The 23,206-nt window shown below is 43.3% G+C and overlaps 11 non-coding genes across 11 annotated transcripts; all 11 read right to left on the reverse strand.

The window, feature by feature from the left end:
- Nucleotides 1–2,893: 2,893 nt before the first annotated feature.
- Nucleotides 2,894–2,975, reverse strand: trnas-gcu. Its single transcript has one exon. It is a non-coding gene; the product is annotated as a tRNA-Ser (tRNA).
- A 1,468-nt stretch (nucleotides 2,976–4,443) lies between these two features.
- trnas-gcu lies at nucleotides 4,444–4,525 on the reverse strand. The gene has a single exon. It is a non-coding gene; the product is annotated as a tRNA-Ser (tRNA).
- A 1,195-nt stretch (nucleotides 4,526–5,720) lies between these two features.
- trnas-gcu lies at nucleotides 5,721–5,802 on the reverse strand. The gene has a single exon. It is a non-coding gene; the product is annotated as a tRNA-Ser (tRNA).
- Nucleotides 5,803–7,270: 1,468 nt separating this feature from the next.
- On the reverse strand, nucleotides 7,271–7,352 carry trnas-gcu. The gene has a single exon. It is a non-coding gene; the product is annotated as a tRNA-Ser (tRNA).
- A 1,461-nt stretch (nucleotides 7,353–8,813) lies between these two features.
- On the reverse strand, nucleotides 8,814–8,895 carry trnas-gcu. The gene has a single exon. It is a non-coding gene; the product is annotated as a tRNA-Ser (tRNA).
- A 1,461-nt stretch (nucleotides 8,896–10,356) lies between these two features.
- trnas-gcu lies at nucleotides 10,357–10,438 on the reverse strand. The gene has a single exon. It is a non-coding gene; the product is annotated as a tRNA-Ser (tRNA).
- A 1,461-nt stretch (nucleotides 10,439–11,899) lies between these two features.
- trnas-gcu lies at nucleotides 11,900–11,981 on the reverse strand. The gene has a single exon. It is a non-coding gene; the product is annotated as a tRNA-Ser (tRNA).
- Nucleotides 11,982–13,442: 1,461 nt separating this feature from the next.
- trnas-gcu lies at nucleotides 13,443–13,524 on the reverse strand. The gene has a single exon. It is a non-coding gene; the product is annotated as a tRNA-Ser (tRNA).
- Nucleotides 13,525–14,985: 1,461 nt separating this feature from the next.
- trnas-gcu lies at nucleotides 14,986–15,067 on the reverse strand. Its single transcript has one exon. It is a non-coding gene; the product is annotated as a tRNA-Ser (tRNA).
- A 1,461-nt stretch (nucleotides 15,068–16,528) lies between these two features.
- On the reverse strand, nucleotides 16,529–16,610 carry trnas-gcu. The gene has a single exon. It is a non-coding gene; the product is annotated as a tRNA-Ser (tRNA).
- A 1,188-nt stretch (nucleotides 16,611–17,798) lies between these two features.
- Nucleotides 17,799–17,880, reverse strand: trnas-gcu. The gene has a single exon. It is a non-coding gene; the product is annotated as a tRNA-Ser (tRNA).
- Nucleotides 17,881–23,206: the final 5,326 nt, after the last annotated feature.

The following is a 23,206-nucleotide window of genomic DNA, read 5'->3' on the forward strand; positions in this document are numbered from 1 at the left end:
AGCTAAAAAAAAGACCCTTGAAAAGGGATTTTTTAAAGGGAAAAAAATAAATTTTTGTAAAACAAGAGATTTTTAATATGTTTTCAGAAAATACATGTAATTTAAAAAAAAGGGGTTTTTTGACAAGGGTGGAAATTTTAACCCTGCGTGCAGAGCCAATGATTAGAGTCCCCCCTTTTTCCCTTTGCCACCTTGTCCTAACATCCCCCTTAAAAAAACCCCGCGGGCATAACGAAACCGGGCTTTAAAAAACATTTTGAAAAAAAAAGCTCCTTTTTAAGGGTGGCCCTGGGGAATTTGCCAAAAGGTGGGTTCTTTGGGAGAAGGGGAACGGGGGGCATTTCCTTTGGGAGTTTTTCTTCCCGGGCCCCGAGTCCCTTTTAAAATTTTCTTTTCCACATTTTAAAAAAAAAAATTTTTTCTTTTGTTTCCTTACCACTTTTTTAAGGCATGACTCCAGTGGTTTATCAAAGACCCGGGTGGGGGCAAAAAGCAATCCAAACCTTTTAAGGGTTTGGGACTGAAAATAAAAATGGTTCCCTTCCAAAAAAAAAACACATTTTAAAAAAGGTTTTTTTTTTGAAACGCAATTGAGCTAATGTTTCTAAGCCTTGGGTTGAGGGAAAAATCACATAGATGAAATTAATTTTTCCACATTTAAAAAATTGGGTTAAATTTCCCAAAAAAATAAGTTCTTTCCTTACTTTGAAAAACAGAACCATCCAAAATTTCCCCTTTTTTTTACCTTTTTTTTAAAAAATCTTTTTGTCAAAAATTCTTTTGTATTATTTTTACATTAAGACAAAAAAAGCCATTCTTGGTAGACCCCTGTAATTGGGGAAAAAGGGGGAATCAGTTCAAAATTTTACCCCCGGAAGGCCAGTGTCTGGAAGTTAAAATCCAGGGAAAAAGGGGGGGTCCCTTCACTAAAAAAACTGGGGTGGCCTTTTAAAAGGGCCCAATGAAATTCCCAAAAAAAGATTTTGCCCCCTTTTTTTCAAAAAAAAACCCAAAATTTTTTTAAAGTTTTAAAAAACTTTTAAAAACACCAAGTTTTTTGTAACCCAAAATTTTTAAAAAAGGGGCCCAAAAAAAAATGAAAATTTCCCAAAAAAAACCCCCCAAAAATTTTGGTTTTTAAAAAAAAGGTCAAAATTTTAAAAAAATTGGGGGGAAAAAAAAAATTTTCCCCTTTTAAAAAAAAGTTCCCCGGGGAAAGTCCCCTTTGAGCCTTCCTAAAAAGGACTTTACGCTCTTATTCAGTTTAAAGGAAAAAATTTAAAGTCAAAGGTTTTTAAAAGTAAAACCCAAAATTTTGGTTTTTGGTTTCAGAAATACATGACAAGGTCCCAACTGAAACAGTAAAGAGGATGCTTTCGGGCAAGGATGATTTAACCCATGGGGAAGCAACAATGAATTAGAGTTTCCCCTGCATTAACCCTGCCACCTTTTTCATCTTTTTTAGAGGGAAATCCAACGTTTGGGGCGTTAACAAAAACCGGAACCTTTTGGACGTTAAAACATTTTTGAATCAAAACCGCCTTTTTTCTTTGCCAAGGTACACATTTTTGGGAATTTCTCAATTAGACGCTTGCTTTTGCATGCAAAGAAAAGCGTGGGATCGATGCTGATTTCCATTTGGAAGCTTTAAGGGATTTTTTCACAAGGCATTTCGAAGTCTCTCTGCCAGAGTCAACACTTTGGGGCTCCTTGTCACAGTAAAGAAAAGGGCTAAAACAAATATGTTCCCTCTAACCATTTTTGATAACCTGAAGTGCACGGTTTCTACAAAGCCCCTAGTGGGAAAAGTCAAACCTGTCCAGAGCCTAAGATTCAAAAGGTTATTGGCTTGATCATGCCAAGTCAAACCAGTTCTTGAGCCCTAGTGAAAAAACAACTTTTAAAACATTGTGTTTCTTCGATCAGTTCTTTGATAACAGCAGACTGACTGCTACATGTTTCATACAGAGCCATCTTGATTAGAGGTGAAACGTCACATTCAGATGCCTAGATTGAACTTTCTCCAGCATGATCATGACCTTGATGACTGAAAATCTTCACATATAGAATGAAGAGTACTCTGGTCCTTACATCTTGAAATACAGTAGTAGCCACTCAACATTTCCCCTCTTTCCTTGACTCGTTCCTTTTCAAACATCATTTTTTGTACTAAACTATTCTTTCTGTCATTATTTTTGGACATTAAGATCTAAGGAGAAGCACCATCTCTTGGTCAGACCCTGTAATTCAGTAAAAGGGTGAAGTCAGATTAAAACATTATGTACAACCACGAGAAGGCCAGTGTCTGGAAGTTGAAGGAGATCCTCTTGGTGAATGCAGGGAAGTGGGCTGCCATTCAGCTGGCATTTGACTGGGAATGGCCATTTTGAATGGCTGCTACTGTATAATTCTACCAGAAAGAATTAAGTGGTTGACTGAGCTCCACTTCAATCTAACAAAGAAATCAGCATTGAATAGCTTAGTTAGCAAGATGCTAATAGAAAAGCAGTGTTAACACTGGAACTACCAGGATTTTTCTGCCTACCTTGAACTACCAGAGAGGGGTCAATTGACCCGGAAAAATCCACTAAAAACTATACTAAAAGCTTCCCTTAGGGTTCCCTTCCCCACACAGGCTCAAGCGACTCTGTGACAGCTATGAGCTGCTAACAGCCACATTTCCATGACAAAAGGAGTGTCCGCAGGAGGTCCAAAGGTCAAATGACCCTCTTGTAGGGCTTTTAGCTAAAAAGGACAATTGACCGCTCCGTAGTAGTTCTAGTGTTAAAGGAAACAAAGTCATAGGATTTTTAAGTAACACTAAGAGATTTGTTGAATATGTGTTTCAGAAAATACATGTCAAGTTCACTGCAACAGTAGAAGAGGATGCTTTCGACAAGGATGGGATTTGAACCCATGCGTGCAGAGCACAATGGATTAGCAGTCCATCGCCTTAACCTCTCGGCCACCTTGTCTCTAACATGCCTCTAGAGGTGAAATAACCGTCGCGGGCCGATAACAGATAACCGGATCCTTTTGACGTAAACATTTTGAATCAAAACCCAGCTCTCTTGCAAGGGTGACACATGGGGAATTAGCTCAAATGGTAGAGCGCTTGCTTTGCATGCAAGAAGTAGCGGGATCGATGCCTGCATTCTCCATTTGGCAGCCTTTAAGGCGATATCACAAGGCCGTCAGTATGTCTCTCTTGCCAGGTCAACACTTGGTGGCTCCTTGAGCTCACAGTGAAAGAAAAGACATTTTAAAACATTATGTTCCCTCTACCATTTCTTTGATAACGGCTGACTGACTGCTACGTGTTTCATACAAAGCCACCTGGAGTGGAGGCAAAATGTCACATCCAGATGCCTAGATTCAAGGTTCTCTGGCTTGATCATGCCAAGTCAACACTCAGTGTCTCCTTGAGCACATAGTGAAAGAAACAACATTTTAAAACATTGTGTTTCTTCTATCAGTTCTTTGATAACAGCAGACTGACTGCTACATGTTTCATACAGAGCCATCTGGATTAGAGGTGAAACGTCACATTCAGATGCCTAGATTGAACTTTCTCCAGCATGATCATGACCTTGATGACTGAAAATCTTCACAGATAGAATGAAGAGTACTCTGGTCCTTACATCTTGAAATACAGTAGTAGCCACTCAACATTTCCCCTCTTTCCTTGACTCGTTCCTTTTCAAACATCAATTTTTGTACTAAACTATTCTTTCTGTCATTATTTTTGGACATTAAGATCTAAGGAGAAGCACCATCTCTTGGTCAGACCCTGTAATTCAGTAAAAGGGTGAAGTCAGATTAAAACAATATGTACACCCACGAGAAGGCCAGTGTCTGGAAGTTGAAGGAGATCCTCTTGGTGAATGCAGGGAAGTGGGCTGCCATTCAGCTGGCATTTGACTGGGAATGGCCATTTTGAATGGCTGCTACTGTATAATTCTACCAGAAAGAATTAAGTGGTTGACTGAGCTCCACTTCAATCTAACAAAGAAATCAGCATTGAATAGCTTAGTTAGCAAGATGCTAATAGAAAAGCAGTGTTAACACTGGAACTACCAGGATTTTTCTGCCTACCTTGAACTACCAGAGAGGGGTCAATTGACCCGGAAAAATCCACTAAAAACTATACTAAAAGCTTCCCTTAGGGTTCCCTTCCCCACACAGGCTCAAGCGACTCTGTGACAGCTATGAGCTGCTAACAGCCACATTTCCATGACAAAAGGAGTGTCCGCAGGAGGTCCAAAGGTCAAATGACCCTCTTGTAGGGCTTTTAGCTAAAAAGGACAATTGACCGCTCCGTAGTAGTTCTAGTGTTAAAGGAAACAAAGTCATAGGATTTTTAAGTAACACTAAGAGATTTGTTGAATATGTGTTTCAGAAAATACATGTCAAGTTCACTGCAACAGTAGAAGAGGATGCTTTCGACAAGGATGGGATTTGAACCCATGCGTGCAGAGCACAATGGATTAGCAGTCCATCGCCTTAACCTCTCGGCCACCTTGTCTCTAACATGCCTCTAGAGGTGAAATAACCGTCGCGGGCCGATAACAGATAACCGGATCCTTTTGACGTAAACATTTTGAATCAAAACCCAGCTCTCTTGCAAGGGTGACACATGGGGAATTAGCTCAAATGGTAGAGCGCTTGCTTTGCATGCAAGAAGTAGCGGGATCGATGCCTGCATTCTCCATTTGGCAGCCTTTAAGGCGATATCACAAGGCCGTCAGTATGTCTCTCTTGCCAGGTCAACACTTGGTGGCTCCTTGAGCTCACAGTGAAAGAAAAGACATTTTAAAACATTATGTTCCCTCTACCATTTCTTTGATAACGGCTGACTGACTCCTACGTGTTTCATACAAAGCCACCTGGAGTGGAGGCAAAATGTCACATCCAGATGCCTAGATTCAAGGTTCTCTGGCTTGATCATGCCAAGTCAACACTCGGTGTCTCCTTGAGCACATAGTGAAAGAAACAACATTTTAAAACATTGTGTTTCTTCTATCAGTTCTTTGATAACAGCAGACTGACTGCTACATGTTTCATACAGAGCCATCTGGATTAGAGGTGAAACGTCACATTCAGATGCCTAGATTGAACTTTCTCCAGCATGATCATGACCTTGATGACTGAAAATCTTCACATATAGAATGAAGAGTACTCTGGTCCTTACATCTTGAAATACAGTAGTAGCCACTCAACATTTCCCCTCTTTCCTTGACTCGTTCCTTTTCAAACATCAATTTTTGTACTAAACTATTCTTTCTGTCATTATTTTTGGACATTAAGATCTAAGGAGAAGCACCATCTCTTGGTCAGACCCTGTAATTCAGTAAAAGGGTGAAGTCAGATTAAAACAATATGTACACCCACGAGAAGGCCAGTGTCTGGAAGTTGAAGGAGATCCTCTTGGTGAATGCAGGGAAGTGGGCTGCCATTCAGCTGGCATTTGACTGGGAATGGCCATTTTGAATGGCTGCTACTGTATAATTCTACCAGAAAGAATTAAGTGGTTGACTGAGCTCCACTTCAATCTAACAAAGAAATCAGCATTGAATAGCTTAGTTAGCAAGATGCTAATAGAAAAGCAGTGTTAAAGGAAACAAAGTCATAGGATTTTTAAGTAACACTAAGAGATTTGTTGAATATGTGTTTCAGAAAATACATGTCAAGTTCACTGCAACAGTAGAAGAGGATGCTTTCGACAAGGATGGGATTTGAACCCATGCGTGCAGAGCACAATGGATTAGCAGTCCATCGCCTTAACCTCTCGGCCACCTTGTCTCTAACATGCCTCTAGAGGTGAAATAACCGTCGCGGGCCGATAACAGATAACCGGATCCCTTTGACGTAAACATTTTGAATCAAAACCCAGCTCTCTTGCAAGGGTGACACATGGGGAATTAGCTCAAATGGTAGAGCGCTTGCTTTGCATGCAAGAAGTAGCGGGATCGATGCCTGCATTCTCCATTTGGCAGCCTTTAAGGCGATATCACAAGGCCGTCAGTATGTCTCTCTTGCCAGGTCAACACTTGGTGGCTCCTTGAGCTCACAGTGAAAGAAAAGACATTTTAAAACATTATGTTCCCTCTACCATTTCTTTGATAACGGCTGACTGACTGCTACGTGTTTCATACAAAGCCACCTGGAGTGGAGGCAAAATGTCACATCCAGATGCCTAGATTCAAGGTTCTCTGGCTTGATCATGCCAAGTCAACACTCGGTGTCTCCTTGAGCACATAGTGAAAGAAACAACATTTTAAAACATTGTGTTTCTTCTATCAGTTCTTTGATAACAGCAGACTGACTGCTACATGTTTCATACAGAGCCATCTGGATTAGAGGTGAAACGTCACATTCAGATGCCTAGATTGAACTTTCTCCAGCATGATCATGACCTTGATGACTGAAAATCTTCACAGATAGAATGAAGAGTACTCTGGTCCTTACATCTTGAAATACAGTAGTAGCCACTCAACATTTCCCCTCTTTCCTTGACTCGTTCCTTTTCAAACATCAATTTTTGTACTAAACTATTCTTTCTGTCATTATTTTTGGACATTAAGATCTAAGGAGAAGCACCATCTCTTGGTCAGACCCTGTAATTCAGTAAAAGGGTGAAGTCAGATTAAAACAATATGTACACCCACGAGAAGGCCAGTGTCTGGAAGTTGAAGGAGATCCTCTTGGTGAATGCAGGGAAGTGGGCTGCCATTCAGCTGGCATTTGACTGGGAATGGCCATTTTGAATGGCTGCTACTGTATAATTCTACCAGAAAGAATTAAGTGGTTGACTGAGCTCCACTTCAATCTAACAAAGAAATCAGCATTGAATAGCTTAGTTAGCAAGATGCTAATAGAAAAGCAGTGTTAACACTGGAACTACCAGGATTTTTCTGCCTACCTTGAACTACCAGAGAGGGGTCAATTGACCCGGAAAAATCCACTAAAAACTATACTAAAAGCTTCCCTTAGGGTTCCCTTCCCCACACAGGCTCAAGCGACTCTGTGACAGCTATGAGCTGCTAACAGCCACATTTCCATGACAAAAGGAGTGTCCGCAGGAGGTCCAAAGGTCAAATGACCCTCTTGTAGGGCTTTTAGCTAAAAAGGACAATTGACCGCTCCGTAGTAGTTCTAGTGTTAAAGGAAACAAAGTCATAGGATTTTTAAGTAACACCAAGAGATTTGTTGAATATGTGTTTCAGAAAATACATGTCAAGTTCACTGCAACAGTAGAAGAGGATGCTTTCGACAAGGATGGGATTTGAACCCATGCGTGCAGAGCACAATGGATTAGCAGTCCATCGCCTTAACCTCTCGGCCACCTTGTCTCTAACATCCCTCTAGAGGTGAAATAACCGTCGCGGGCCGATAACAGATAACCGGATCCTTTTGACGTAAACATTTTGAATCAAAACCCAGCTCTCTTGCAAGGGTGACACATGGGGAATTAGCTCAAATGGTAGAGCGCTTGCTTTGCATGCAAGAAGTAGCGGGATCGATGCCTGCATTCTCCATTTGGCAGCCTTTAAGGCGATATCACAAGGCCGTCAGTATGTCTCTCTTGCCAGGTCAACACTTGGTGGCTCCTTGAGCTCACAGTGAAAGAAAAGACATTTTAAAACATTATGTTCCCTCTACCATTTCTTTGATAACGGCTGACTGACTGCTACGTGTTTCATACAAAGCCACCTGGAGTGGAGGCAAAATGTCACATCCAGATGCCTAGATTCAAGGTTCTCTGGCTTGATCATGCCAAGTCAACACTCAGTGTCTCCTTGAGCACATAGTGAAAAAACAACATTTTAAAACATTGTGTTTCTTCTATCAGTTCTTTGATAACAGCAGACTGACTGCTACATGTTTCATACAGAGCCATCTGGATTAGAGGTGAAACGTCACATTCAGATGCCTAGATTGAACTTTCTCCAGCATGACCTTGATGACTGAAAATCTTCACAGATAGAATGAAGAGTACTCTGGTCCTTACATCTTGAAATACAGTAGTAGCCACTCAACATTTCCCCTCTTTCCTTGACTCGTTCCTTTTCAAACATCAATTTTTGTACTAAACTATTCTTTCTGTCATTATTTTTGGACATTAAGATCTAAGGAGAAGCACCATCTCTTGGTCAGACCCTGTAATTCAGTAAAAGGGTGAAGTCAGATTAAAACAATATGTACACCCACGAGAAGGCCAGTGTCTGGAAGTTGAAGGAGATCCTCTTGGTGAATGCAGGGAAGTGGGCTGCCATTCAGCTGGCATTTGACTGGGAATGGCCATTTTGAATGGCTGCTACTGTATAATTCTACCAGAAAGAATTAAGTGGTTGACTGAGCTCCACTTCAATCTAACAAAGAAATCAGCATTGAATAGCTTAGTTAGCAAGATGCTAATAGAAAAGCAGTGTTAACACTGGAACTACCAGGATTTTTCTGCCTACCTTGAACTACCAGAGAGGGGTCAATTGACCCGGAAAAATCCACTAAAAACTATACTAAAAGCTTCCCTTAGGGTTCCCTTCCCCACACAGGCTCAAGCGACTCTGTGACAGCTATGAGCTGCTAACAGCCACATTTCCATGACAAAAGGAGTGTCCGCAGGAGGTCCAAAGGTCAAATGACCCTCTTGTAGGGCTTTTAGCTAAAAAGGACAATTGACCGCTCCGTAGTAGTTCTAGTGTTAAAGGAAACAAAGTCATAGGATTTTTAAGTAACACCAAGAGATTTGTTGAATATGTGTTTCAGAAAATACATGTCAAGTTCACTGCAACAGTAGAAGAGGATGCTTTCGACAAGGATGGGATTTGAACCCATGCGTGCAGAGCACAATGGATTAGCAGTCCATCGCCTTAACCTCTCGGCCACCTTGTCTCTAACATCCCTCTAGAGGTGAAATAACCGTCGCGGGCCGATAACAGATAACCGGATCCTTTTGACGTAAACATTTTGAATCAAAACCCAGCTCTCTTGCAAGGGTGACACATGGGGAATTAGCTCAAATGGTAGAGCGCTTGCTTTGCATGCAAGAAGTAGCGGGATCGATGCCTGCATTCTCCATTTGGCAGCCTTTAAGGCGATATCACAAGGCCGTCAGTATGTCTCTCTTGCCAGGTCAACACTTGGTGGCTCCTTGAGCTCACAGTGAAAGAAAAGACATTTTAAAACATTATGTTCCCTCTACCATTTCTTTGATAACGGCTGACTGACTGCTACGTGTTTCATACAAAGCCACCTGGAGTGGAGGCAAAATGTCACATCCAGATGCCTAGATTCAAGGTTCTCTGGCTTGATCATGCCAAGTCAACACTCAGTGTCTCCTTGAGCACATAGTGAAAAAACAACATTTTAAAACATTGTGTTTCTTCTATCAGTTCTTTGATAACAGCAGACTGACTGCTACATGTTTCATACAGAGCCATCTGGATTAGAGGTGAAACGTCACATTCAGATGCCTAGATTGAACTTTCTCCAGCATGACCTTGATGACTGAAAATCTTCACAGATAGAATGAAGAGTACTCTGGTCCTTACATCTTGAAATACAGTAGTAGCCACTCAACATTTCCCCTCTTTCCTTGACTCGTTCCTTTTCAAACATCAATTTTTGTACTAAACTATTCTTTCTGTCATTATTTTTGGACATTAAGATCTAAGGAGAAGCACCATCTCTTGGTCAGACCCTGTAATTCAGTAAAAGGGTGAAGTCAGATTAAAACAATATGTACACCCACGAGAAGGCCAGTGTCTGGAAGTTGAAGGAGATCCTCTTGGTGAATGCAGGGAAGTGGGCTGCCATTCAGCTGGCATTTGACTGGGAATGGCCATTTTGAATGGCTGCTACTGTATAATTCTACCAGAAAGAATTAAGTGGTTGACTGAGCTCCACTTCAATCTAACAAAGAAATCAGCATTGAATAGCTTAGTTAGCAAGATGCTAATAGAAAAGCAGTGTTAACACTGGAACTACCAGGATTTTTCTGCCTACCTTGAACTACCAGAGAGGGGTCAATTGACCCGGAAAAATCCACTAAAAACTATACTAAAAGCTTCCCTTAGGGTTCCCTTCCCCACACAGGCTCAAGCGACTCTGTGACAGCTATGAGCTGCTAACAGCCACATTTCCATGACAAAAGGAGTGTCCGCAGGAGGTCCAAAGGTCAAATGACCCTCTTGTAGGGCTTTTAGCTAAAAAGGACAATTGACCGCTCCGTAGTAGTTCTAGTGTTAAAGGAAACAAAGTCATAGGATTTTTAAGTAACACCAAGAGATTTGTTGAATATGTGTTTCAGAAAATACATGTCAAGTTCACTGCAACAGTAGAAGAGGATGCTTTCGACAAGGATGGGATTTGAACCCATGCGTGCAGAGCACAATGGATTAGCAGTCCATCGCCTTAACCTCTCGGCCACCTTGTCTCTAACATCCCTCTAGAGGTGAAATAACCGTCGCGGGCCGATAACAGATAACCGGATCCTTTTGACGTAAACATTTTGAATCAAAACCCAGCTCTCTTGCAAGGGTGACACATGGGGAATTAGCTCAAATGGTAGAGCGCTTGCTTTGCATGCAAGAAGTAGCGGGATCGATGCCTGCATTCTCCATTTGGCAGCCTTTAAGGCGATATCACAAGGCCGTCAGTATGTCTCTCTTGCCAGGTCAACACTTGGTGGCTCCTTGAGCTCACAGTGAAAGAAAAGACATTTTAAAACATTATGTTCCCTCTACCATTTCTTTGATAACGGCTGACTGACTGCTACGTGTTTCATACAAAGCCACCTGGAGTGGAGGCAAAATGTCACATCCAGATGCCTAGATTCAAGGTTCTCTGGCTTGATCATGCCAAGTCAACACTCAGTGTCTCCTTGAGCACATAGTGAAAAAACAACATTTTAAAACATTGTGTTTCTTCTATCAGTTCTTTGATAACAGCAGACTGACTGCTACATGTTTCATACAGAGCCATCTGGATTAGAGGTGAAACGTCACATTCAGATGCCTAGATTGAACTTTCTCCAGCATGACCTTGATGACTGAAAATCTTCACAGATAGAATGAAGAGTACTCTGGTCCTTACATCTTGAAATACAGTAGTAGCCACTCAACATTTCCCCTCTTTCCTTGACTCGTTCCTTTTCAAACATCAATTTTTGTACTAAACTATTCTTTCTGTCATTATTTTTGGACATTAAGATCTAAGGAGAAGCACCATCTCTTGGTCAGACCCTGTAATTCAGTAAAAGGGTGAAGTCAGATTAAAACAATATGTACACCCACGAGAAGGCCAGTGTCTGGAAGTTGAAGGAGATCCTCTTGGTGAATGCAGGGAAGTGGGCTGCCATTCAGCTGGCATTTGACTGGGAATGGCCATTTTGAATGGCTGCTACTGTATAATTCTACCAGAAAGAATTAAGTGGTTGACTGAGCTCCACTTCAATCTAACAAAGAAATCAGCATTGAATAGCTTAGTTAGCAAGATGCTAATAGAAAAGCAGTGTTAACACTGGAACTACCAGGATTTTTCTGCCTACCTTGAACTACCAGAGAGGGGTCAATTGACCCGGAAAAATCCACTAAAAACTATACTAAAAGCTTCCCTTAGGGTTCCCTTCCCCACACAGGCTCAAGCGACTCTGTGACAGCTATGAGCTGCTAACAGCCACATTTCCATGACAAAAGGAGTGTCCGCAGGAGGTCCAAAGGTCAAATGACCCTCTTGTAGGGCTTTTAGCTAAAAAGGACAATTGACCGCTCCGTAGTAGTTCTAGTGTTAAAGGAAACAAAGTCATAGGATTTTTAAGTAACACCAAGAGATTTGTTGAATATGTGTTTCAGAAAATACATGTCAAGTTCACTGCAACAGTAGAAGAGGATGCTTTCGACAAGGATGGGATTTGAACCCATGCGTGCAGAGCACAATGGATTAGCAGTCCATCGCCTTAACCTCTCGGCCACCTTGTCTCTAACATCCCTCTAGAGGTGAAATAACCGTCGCGGGCCGATAACAGATAACCGGATCCTTTTGACGTAAACATTTTGAATCAAAACCCAGCTCTCTTGCAAGGGTGACACATGGGGAATTAGCTCAAATGGTAGAGCGCTTGCTTTGCATGCAAGAAGTAGCGGGATCGATGCCTGCATTCTCCATTTGGCAGCCTTTAAGGCGATATCACAAGGCCGTCAGTATGTCTCTCTTGCCAGGTCAACACTTGGTGGCTCCTTGAGCTCACAGTGAAAGAAAAGACATTTTAAAACATTATGTTCCCTCTACCATTTCTTTGATAACGGCTGACTGACTGCTACGTGTTTCATACAAAGCCACCTGGAGTGGAGGCAAAATGTCACATCCAGATGCCTAGATTCAAGGTTCTCTGGCTTGATCATGCCAAGTCAACACTCAGTGTCTCCTTGAGCACATAGTGAAAAAACAACATTTTAAAACATTGTGTTTCTTCTATCAGTTCTTTGATAACAGCAGACTGACTGCTACATGTTTCATACAGAGCCATCTGGATTAGAGGTGAAACGTCACATTCAGATGCCTAGATTGAACTTTCTCCAGCATGACCTTGATGACTGAAAATCTTCACAGATAGAATGAAGAGTACTCTGGTCCTTACATCTTGAAATACAGTAGTAGCCACTCAACATTTCCCCTCTTTCCTTGACTCGTTCCTTTTCAAACATCAATTTTTGTACTAAACTATTCTTTCTGTCATTATTTTTGGACATTAAGATCTAAGGAGAAGCACCATCTCTTGGTCAGACCCTGTAATTCAGTAAAAGGGTGAAGTCAGATTAAAACAATATGTACACCCACGAGAAGGCCAGTGTCTGGAAGTTGAAGGAGATCCTCTTGGTGAATGCAGGGAAGTGGGCTGCCATTCAGCTGGCATTTGACTGGGAATGGCCATTTTGAATGGCTGCTACTGTATAATTCTACCAGAAAGAATTAAGTGGTTGACTGAGCTCCACTTCAATCTAACAAAGAAATCAGCATTGAATAGCTTAGTTAGCAAGATGCTAATAGAAAAGCAGTGTTAACACTGGAACTACCAGGATTTTTCTGCCTACCTTGAACTACCAGAGAGGGGTCAATTGACCCGGAAAAATCCACTAAAAACTATACTAAAAGCTTCCCTTAGGGTTCCCTTCCCCACACAGGCTCAAGCGACTCTGTGACAGCTATGAGCTGCTAACAGCCACATTTCCATGACAAAAGGAGTGTCCGCAGGAGGTCCAAAGGTCAAATGACCCTCTTGTAGGGCTTTTAGCTAAAAAGGACAATTGACCGCTCCGTAGTAGTTCTAGTGTTAAAGGAAACAAAGTCATAGGATTTTTAAGTAACACCAAGAGATTTGTTGAATATGTGTTTCAGAAAATACATGTCAAGTTCACTGCAACAGTAGAAGAGGATGCTTTCGACAAGGATGGGATTTGAACCCATGCGTGCAGAGCACAATGGATTAGCAGTCCATCGCCTTAACCTCTCGGCCACCTTGTCTCTAACATCCCTCTAGAGGTGAAATAACCGTCGCGGGCCGATAACAGATAACCGGATCCTTTTGACGTAAACATTTTGAATCAAAACCCAGCTCTCTTGCAAGGGTGACACATGGGGAATTAGCTCAAATGGTAGAGCGCTTGCTTTGCATGCAAGAAGTAGCGGGATCGATGCCTGCATTCTCCATTTGGCAGCCTTTAAGGCGATATCACAAGGCCGTCAGTATGTCTCTCTTGCCAGGTCAACACTTGGTGGCTCCTTGAGCTCACAGTGAAAGAAAAGACATTTTAAAACATTATGTTCCCTCTACCATTTCTTTGATAACGGCTGACTGACTGCTACGTGTTTCATACAAAGCCACCTGGAGTGGAGGCAAAATGTCACATCCAGATGCCTAGATTCAAGGTTCTCTGGCTTGATCATGCCAAGTCAACACTCAGTGTCTCCTTGAGCACATAGTGAAAAAACAACATTTTAAAACATTGTGTTTCTTCTATCAGTTCTTTGATAACAGCAGACTGACTGCTACATGTTTCATACAGAGCCATCTGGATTAGAGGTGAAACGTCACATTCAGATGCCTAGATTGAACTTTCTCCAGCATGACCTTGATGACTGAAAATCTTCACAGATAGAATGAAGAGTACTCTGGTCCTTACATCTTGAAATACAGTAGTAGCCACTCAACATTTCCCCTCTTTCCTTGACTCGTTCCTTTTCAAACATCAATTTTTGTACTAAACTATTCTTTCTGTCATTATTTTTGGACATTAAGATCTAAGGAGAAGCACCATCTCTTGGTCAGACCCTGTAATTCAGTAAAAGGGTGAAGTCAGATTAAAACAATATGTACACCCACGAGAAGGCCAGTGTCTGGAAGTTGAAGGAGATCCTCTTGGTGAATGCAGGGAAGTGGGCTGCCATTCAGCTGGCATTTGACTGGGAATGGCCATTTTGAATGGCTGCTACTGTATAATTCTACCAGAAAGAATTAAGTGGTTGACTGAGCTCCACTTCAATCTAACAAAGAAATCAGCATTGAATAGCTTAGTTAGCAAGATGCTAATAGAAAAGCAGTGTTAACACTGGAACTACCAGGATTTTTCTGCCTACCTTGAACTTACAGAGAGGGGTCAATTGACCCGGAAAAATCCACTAAAAACTATACTAAAAGCTTCCCTTAGGGTTCCCTTCCCCACACAGGCTCAAGCGACTCTGTGACAGCTATGAGCTGCTAACAGCCACATTTCCATGACAAAAGGAGTGTCCGCAGGAGGTCCAAAGGTCAAATGACCCTCTTGTAGGGCTTTTAGCTAAAAAGGACAATTGACCGCTCCGTAGTAGTTCTAGTGTTAAAGGAAACAAAGTCATAGGATTTTTAAGTAACACCAAGAGATTTGTTGAATATGTGTTTCAGAAAATACATGTCAAGTTCACTGCAACAGTAGAAGAGGATGCTTTCGACAAGGATGGGATTTGAACCCATGCGTGCAGAGCACAATGGATTAGCAGTCCATCGCCTTAACCTCTCGGCCACCTTGTCTCTAACATCCCTCTAGAGGTGAAATAACCGTCGCGGGCCGATAACAGATAACCGGATCCTTTTGACGTAAACATTTTGAATCAAAACCCAGCTCTCTTGCAAGGGTGACACATGGGGAATTAGCTCAAATGGTAGAGCGCTTGCTTTGCATGCAAGAAGTAGCGGGATCGATGCCTGCATTCTCCATTTGGCAGCCTTTAAGGCGATATCACAAGGCCGTCAGTATGTCTCTCTTGCCAGGTCAACACTTGGTGGCTCCTTGAGCTCACAGTGAAAGAAAAGACATTTTAAAACATTATGTTCCCTCTACCATTTCTTTGATAACGGCTGACTGACTGCTACGTGTTTCATACAAAGCCACCTGGAGTGGAGGCAAAATGTCACATCCAGATGCCTAGATTCAAGGTTCTCTGGCTTGATCATGCCAAGTCAACACTCAGTGTCTCCTTGAGCACATAGTGAAAAAACAACATTTTAAAACATTGTGTTTCTTCTATCAGTTCTTTGATAACAGCAGACTGACTGCTACATGTTTCATACAGAGCCATCTGGATTAGAGGTGAAACGTCACATTCAGATGCCTAGATTGAACTTTCTCCAGCATGACCTTGATGACTGAAAATCTTCACAGATAGAATGAAGAGTACTCTGGTCCTTACATCTTGAAATACAGTAGTAGCCACTCAACATTTCCCCTCTTTCCTTGACTCGTTCCTTTTCAAACATCAATTTTTGTACTAAACTATTCTTTCTGTCATTATTTTTGGACATTAAGATCTAAGGAGAAGCACCATCTCTTGGTCAGACCCTGTAATTCAGTAAAAGGGTGAAGTCAGATTAAAACAATATGTACACCCACGAGAAGGCCAGTGTCTGGAAGTTGAAGGAGATCCTCTTGGTGAATGCAGGGAAGTGGGCTGCCATTCAGCTGGCATTTGACTGGGAATGGCCATTTTGAATGGCTGCTACTGTATAATTCTACCAGAAAGAATTAAGTGGTTGACTGAGCTCCACTTCAATCTAACAAAGAAATCAGCATTGAATAGCTTAGTTAGCAAGATGCTAATAGAAAAGCAGTGTTAACACTGGAACTACCAGGATTTTTCTGCCTACCTTGAACTACCAGAGAGGGGTCAATTGACCCGGAAAAATCCACTAAAAACTATACTAAAAGCTTCCCTTAGGGTTCCCTTCCCCACACAGGCTCAAGCGACTCTGTGACAGCTATGAGCTGCTAACAGCCACATTTCCATGACAAAAGGAGTGTCCGCAGGAGGTCCAAAGGTCAAATGACCCTCTTGTAGGGCTTTTAGCTAAAAAGGACAATTGACCGCTCCGTAGTAGTTCTAGTGTTAAAGGAAACAAAGTCATAGGATTTTTAAGTAACACCAAGAGATTTGTTGAATATGTGTTTCAGAAAATACATGTCAAGTTCACTGCAACAGTAGAAGAGGATGCTTTCGACAAGGATGGGATTTGAACCCATGCGTGCAGAGCACAATGGATTAGCAGTCCATCGCCTTAACCTCTCGGCCACCTTGTCTCTAACATCCCTCTAGAGGTGAAATAACCGTCGCGGGCCGATAACAGATAACCGGATCCTTTTGACGTAAACATTTTGAATCAAAACCCAGCTCTCTTGCAAGGGTGACACATGGGGAATTAGCTCAAATGGTAGAGCGCTTGCTTTGCATGCAAGAAGTAGCGGGATCGATGCCTGCATTCTCCATTTGGCAGCCTTTAAGGCGATATCACAAGGCCGTCAGTATGTCTCTCTTGCCAGGTCAACACTTGGTGGCTCCTTGAGCTCACAGTGAAAGAAAAGACATTTTAAAACATTATGTTCCCTCTACCATTTCTTTGATAACGGCTGACTGACTGCTACGTGTTTCATACAAAGCCACCTGGAGTGGAGGCAAAATGTCACATCCAGATGCCTAGATTCAAGGTTCTCTGGCTTGATCATGCCAAGTCAACACTCGGTGTCTCCTTGAGCACATAGTGAAAAAACAACATTTTAAAACATTGTGTTTCTTCTATCAGTTCTTTGATAACAGCAGACTGACTGCTACATGTTTCATACAGAGCCATCTGGATTAGAGGTGAAACGTCACATTCAGATGCCTAGATTGAACTTTCTCCAGCATGACCTTGATGACTGAAAATCTTCACAGATAGAATGAAGAGTACTCTGGTCCTTACATCTTGAAATACAGTAGTAGCCACTAAATATTTCCCCTCTTTCTTTGACTCGTTCCTTTTCAAACATCAATTTTTGTACTAAACTATTCTTTCTGTCATTATTTTTGGACATTAAGATCTAAGGAGAAGCACCATCTCTTGGTCAGACCCTGTAATTCAGTAAAAGGGTGAAGTCAGATTAAAACAATATGTACACACACGAGAAGGCCAGTGTCTGGAAGTTGAAGGAGATCCTCTTGGTGAATGCAGGGAAGTGGGCTGCCATTCAGCTGGCATTTGACTGGGAATGGCCATTTTGAATGGCTGCTACTGTATAATTCTACCAGAAAGAATTAACTGGTTGACTGAGCTCCACTTCAATCTAACAAAGAAATCAGCATTGAATAGCTTAGTTAGCAAGATGCTAATAGAAAAGCAGTGTTAAAGGAAACAAAGTCATAGGATTTTTAAGGAACACTAAGAGCTATGTTGAATATGTGTTTCAGAGAATATATGTCAAGTTCACTGCAACAGTAGAATAGGATGCTTTCGACAAGGATGGGATTTGAACCCATGCCTGCAGAGCACAATGGATTAGCAGTCCATCGCCTTAACCTCTCGGCCAGCTTGTCTCTTACATGCCTCTAGAGGTGAAATAACCGTCGCGGGCCGATAACAGATAACCGGATCCTTTTGACGTAAACATTTTGAATCAAAACCCAGCTCTTTTGCAAGGGTGACACATGGGGAATTAGCTCAAATGGTAGAGCGCTTGCTTTGCATGCAAGAAGTAGCGGGATCGATGCCTGCATTCTCCATTTGGCAGGCTTTAAGGCGATATCACAAGGCCGTCAGTATGTCTCTCTTGCCAGGTCAACACTTGGTGGCTCCTTGAGCTCACAGTGAAAGAAAAGACATTTTAAAACATTATGTTCCCTCTACCATTTCTTTGATAACGGCTGACTGACTGCTACGTGTTTCATACAAGCTCTCCCACGTGAGTGCGCTGCCCGGCAAATGGCTGCGTGCAGGCCCGCACCTGTGTCCCGCAGTCCGGCACATTCCCAACGAACATTCCCCCCCTGTCTGAACCGGTCATCGCGCGCGCGTCTGAGAGTGCACACTCGGCGCCGAGCTTCCACAAACACTCACCTCTCATCTCTGCTTCAGTCCTGCTGTTCCTGGTCCAGGGGCCAAACCGCAGCACTTCCGCGTCACGCTGGAAATAGCGCAGAGTGGCGCGCTTTGCCAGTCACGTGACAAAGGACTTAACCATTTTGGGTGTTTTGTTTTGTATTTTTATATTGTTTTTGTTCCTGACGTTTTGAACAATGTATGGAGTCATTTTGGTTCATTTTTTAGTTTCTATACAGGAAACTGGGTTTTGAGTTTTGTTATTTGGTTATTTTGTTTTATCCTTAAAACCCCTTAATTTGTATTTTGGTTTACCCGGGGGAGGGGCTAAAGGGGTATTTAAAGGGGAGCTGAGCTCATTTGAGGGAGAGTGCTGGATCTGATGGTAGTGTTGGCTGTCCAAGTAAGTTTTCCTGTAAATAGTCCTGTAAATACTTGTTTTTGTTTTCTCGCTTCACTGTAAATATTGTCACTGTGGCACTATTTCCACCTGGGGAGCAATAAAAGAAAAAGCACAAACGATATTTTTTCGGCTGGGCCATCATTTTTGTATTTTTTTAAACGAACCCGTGACAATACACCTACTAGCTTACATCAAGTCTACAACAGTGTAACTGCATTCTATCTGCCTTTAAAGCTGGGCTTTATTGGGATCATAAAATCCCACAGAGGTCATCAAAGTGAGTGTCAGGAGCTGCACCTGCCCTGAGCTCCATCTGAACCACAGAAGGAGGTTTTGTTGTAACACCAGATGCTCTGATTTACATAGACCCTGGCATCAGTCAAGTTAAGATTAAACACTTCAGATCAAGGCTATTCTCCAGGTGCAATTTTTATGTTTTCAAATCACTTTACAGTGCAGTATTTAATTTGTCTATTGTTTAACTCTTTACTATTATGTTATTCTTATACACTTTCATTTTCTCTATAATATTGTTGCTGCTGTAAACACTAGAATTGCCAATAAATGGATTTTATATTCTATTCAAAGCAAAAGCAGAGCAACCATTCAGAACATAAGCACAATGTTTATTCACAAAGACAGAATAAAGAACACAACATACTTCTATCTATAAACAACCAATCTAATAGAAAACATAACACCAATTATTCATAAGTAATAAATTAAAAGAAAACATGACATAATACAAACATACACAAAAGTTCACTAATAAGGGAGGATCTTTTTCAATGCTATTATTGATCTGGGATATAGATCCAGATCATGGGGGTGGGGGGTTCTCCGACCTTTTAAGCTGTCACTGTTCTCTCAGCCACTCCTCTTAAGATTTGCCCCCAGAGTTTCTGGGGCAGAAAGTGGCACTGCCAAAGCGGCTGTGTCCAAATTCTTTGGTTTTGACCTGCCCACATGTGCTGCACTTATTAAAGGCCACCTCTCTGACATATTGCCTTTTGCTAGTCCAAGTGGCCTCCTCCTCTGCCCTGCGCCACCTGTTCCTCCGGGTAGAGTGGGACACAGAGGGTGTGGGTGCAGGAGCCACTGGTGTTACAGGTAGAACCAGTGTAGCAGCAGCTGCGGGTTGACCAGCACCTGCTGCCATCACTGTTGATCCAGGGTTCACCACTAACAATTGCAGTGGTGGCACAGGAGCTAGGACAGGAGGAGCTGCTGGGGCAATGTGCTGCACAGTCTTGGCACTTGCTGGTCATCTGCCTGGTCGCAATTTAGGAGCCTGTCCTGCTCTGTTTGGGGGGAGGACAAACTCGTGCTGGAGCCCTAAGGTGGAAGGAGCTTGGTTCAGCTTTTGCCATGGAGCAGGAAGCTGGTAACTGGCCACAGCGATGCCTCCTTCTGTAACAAGGCCCTTGGTCAGGACACTTATCTGCTTGCTGTTCTCCCTTTTATTAAACCTGCAATCAGAACTTGTCGTCATTAACAATTACCACAACATATTTGTTTCAGATGTTTTGTCAAACCTTTTGTACTTACTACTGGATAAGAGTCCTCTGGTTCACAAGGAACAGTTGCAGAGAGGTGGCCTCCATCAGAGAGTGGCAGTTCAGTACCAGGACTCTGATGTGGTGGTAGTCGCTCAGCACTTTGGTCCACCGAGGAAGCCACCTCTTCACACTCTCCCCTCCTGGGGTCACTCCGATGTTCTTAGGGGCCTTGAAGCGACCCCGGGCCAGCTTAGTTTTGTGTCTTGGCTGATAGCTGATCCTGCTTTTGTACCCATCAGAAAGGGCTTCAAGGAAGCATTAGAACAGAAACACAGCATGTCAAAATCAGAGACAGAGCACAGACATATATATGGAGCTCTGCATATAAGCAGTAGACTACTTACAGGAGGCTGGACTGCTGGAAGGAGGGGAGCTGCTCCTTTCAGTGTACAGGGAGCTCTGCAGGTGGCTGGAAGACAGGCGGAGGATTCCAGAGCACTGGTGGAGCAGTGGATGGAGCAGGGGATGGAGCAATGGCCAGAGCAGCTTGAGTGAAAAGGAGACAATTATTTTTTTGCTTTATGGAAATTGTCACTGCATGTCTTTTTCAGCACTGCAGGAGGGACAGCTACCAGGGTTATAACATTTAGTGCAAACATGATGTTTAGTAGAAGGGCGATGTGACGATTACACAGTGGGGTTATGGATGGAAGAAGAAAAAATCTTTCAGATTTTCATCCGACCACCGCGTGGTCAATTACAAGAAAGATAGATGGGATCATCCAAGGCTGAAGCAAAGCAGTGAAAACACTACAAGCACCTCTAACACAGAATCTTTCAGTCACTTATACCAGGTTGGGGGTGGGGCTGTTATGTGAGATGACAAGAAGGAGCTCTAGTCAGTGATTAGAATCAAATGAAATCAAAACATTCACATACACCTTTAGATATCCTTTTTGGTTTGAGGACTGAATGTAGGCTGACACTGGATCAGTGCCACTTTTCTGTACAATAGTATAAAAAAACAGTTTGCATCATTAAAAATAATACAAAATTATTTGTTAAAATTGTTTTAACAAATAAAATGATTTCCATACCTTGAGGAAGTTGTTCCTCAGCCTGTGAGGCCACAACCATCATCTCCTGCTTGTCTTTCTCCTCAAAAAAATCCCCAGCAGCATCTGTGAAATAATCAGAGATGGCAAAAGTACTCACTTTCCATACTTGAGTAAAAGTACAGATACTTATGTTAAAAAAATACTCTGGTAAAAGTGGAAGTACTGATTACACTCTTTACTCAAGTAAAAGTAACAAAGTACAGGCTTGTAAATTTACTTAAAGTATAAAAGTAAAAGTAGAAACCACTTTTTTCATTCCGTTGCCTACATTTTAAATTGATGTCTGCCAATAGGACTAGATCTCCGTTGTGTTGATTTTCATATCATCTCATCGTCCATACTACTATACTAACACCACCGCCACCAGGCTATCATGAATCACTGTTTGTGTGGAGGACCCAGACGCAGAGACCAGTAGGCAGAGGTGAATTAAAGTCTGTTTATTCAGGTTCACAGGTCCAGAAGCAGGAATCAGTGCCCAACTGAAAATTACAAACATACCAGAACCAAGGAGACATCAGGGATTAACCAAACCAGAAGCCAGGGAGAGATGAGGAACACAGACAGAAGTTAGACGGGATGTTTGACGAGGATCCAGCAAACAGGAACTGAACAGGGAGGGCTTTTAAAGGGGACAGAGACAGAGAGAGAGCTGACGAGGAAATTGGCAGCAGGTGCTTGGCAGGACAGAGAAACAGAGGAAGGGAGGACACAAGAGGGCAGCAGAGGACAACAAATGGATAACAGGAACAATCAGACCAGGACCATGACAGTACCCCCCACCTAAGGGCGGATCCCAGATGCCCTAAAATGTCCAGAAACTAAAAACAACCCACCCAGGGTGGGCAGAGGGGGAATCAGGCACAAAAACAGAACAGAGTCCGAAAATCAAAACAACCCACCCAGGGTGGGCGAGGGAAACAAAAAGTCTCTGGAGACCGGCCGTGGGGCCGGAGCTGAGAGAGACGCTCTGGAGGCCGGCCGTGGGGCCGGAGCTGAGAGAGACGCTCTGGAGGCCGGCGTCTCCAATGCAGCAGGAACCTAGGAGGAGGACGCCGCCTCCGCAGGATGCACCGAGGAGGACACCACCTCCGCTTCAGCAGGATGCGCTGAGGAGGACGCTGCCTCCGCTTCAGCAGGATGCGCCGGGGAGGACGCCGCCCCCGCCTCAGCAGGATGCGCCGGGGAGGACGCCGCCCCCGCTTCAGCAGGATGCGCCGGGGAGGACGCCGCCCCCGCTTCTGTTGCTCTGCAACAGGCTCAGAGGGAGCCGTCGACTGCGGCTCAGGAACAGGATCAGACGAGGCCGCCCACCGCGGCTCAGGAACAGGATCAGACGAGGCCGCCCACCGCGGCTCAGGAACAGGATCAGACTGGGCCGCCCACCGCGGCTCAGGAACAGGTTCAGACGGGGCCGCCCACTGCGGCTCAGGAACAGGATCAGACGAGGCCGCCCACCGCGGCTCAGGAACAGGTTCAGACGGGGCCACCCACTGCGGCTCAGGAACAGGATCAGACAGGGCCGCCCACCACGGCTCAGGAACAGGTTCAGACGGGGCTGCCCACTGCGGCTCAGGAACAGCCTCCGAAGGGGCCGCCCACTGCAGCACAGGAACCACCATGGAGGGGGGCTTGAAGGCTTGGGGCGCCCGCTTAGGGGCCTTGGAGGCTTTAAGCGCCCGCTGAGGGGCCTTGGAGGCTTGGAGCCCCCCGCCGAGGGGCTCTTGGAGCTGATGGCGGTGGCAGGAACAAAAAAAAATCTTCTCTCTCCCCATAAAAAAAGCTCCACAGGTCAGACTCCTGT

Source organism: Cyprinodon tularosa, unplaced genomic scaffold, assembly GCF_016077235.1.
Source record: "Cyprinodon tularosa strain WSP-4 unplaced genomic scaffold, ASM1607723v1 ctg458, whole genome shotgun sequence".
NCBI classification, from domain to species: Eukaryota; Metazoa; Chordata; class Actinopteri; order Cyprinodontiformes; family Cyprinodontidae; genus Cyprinodon; species Cyprinodon tularosa.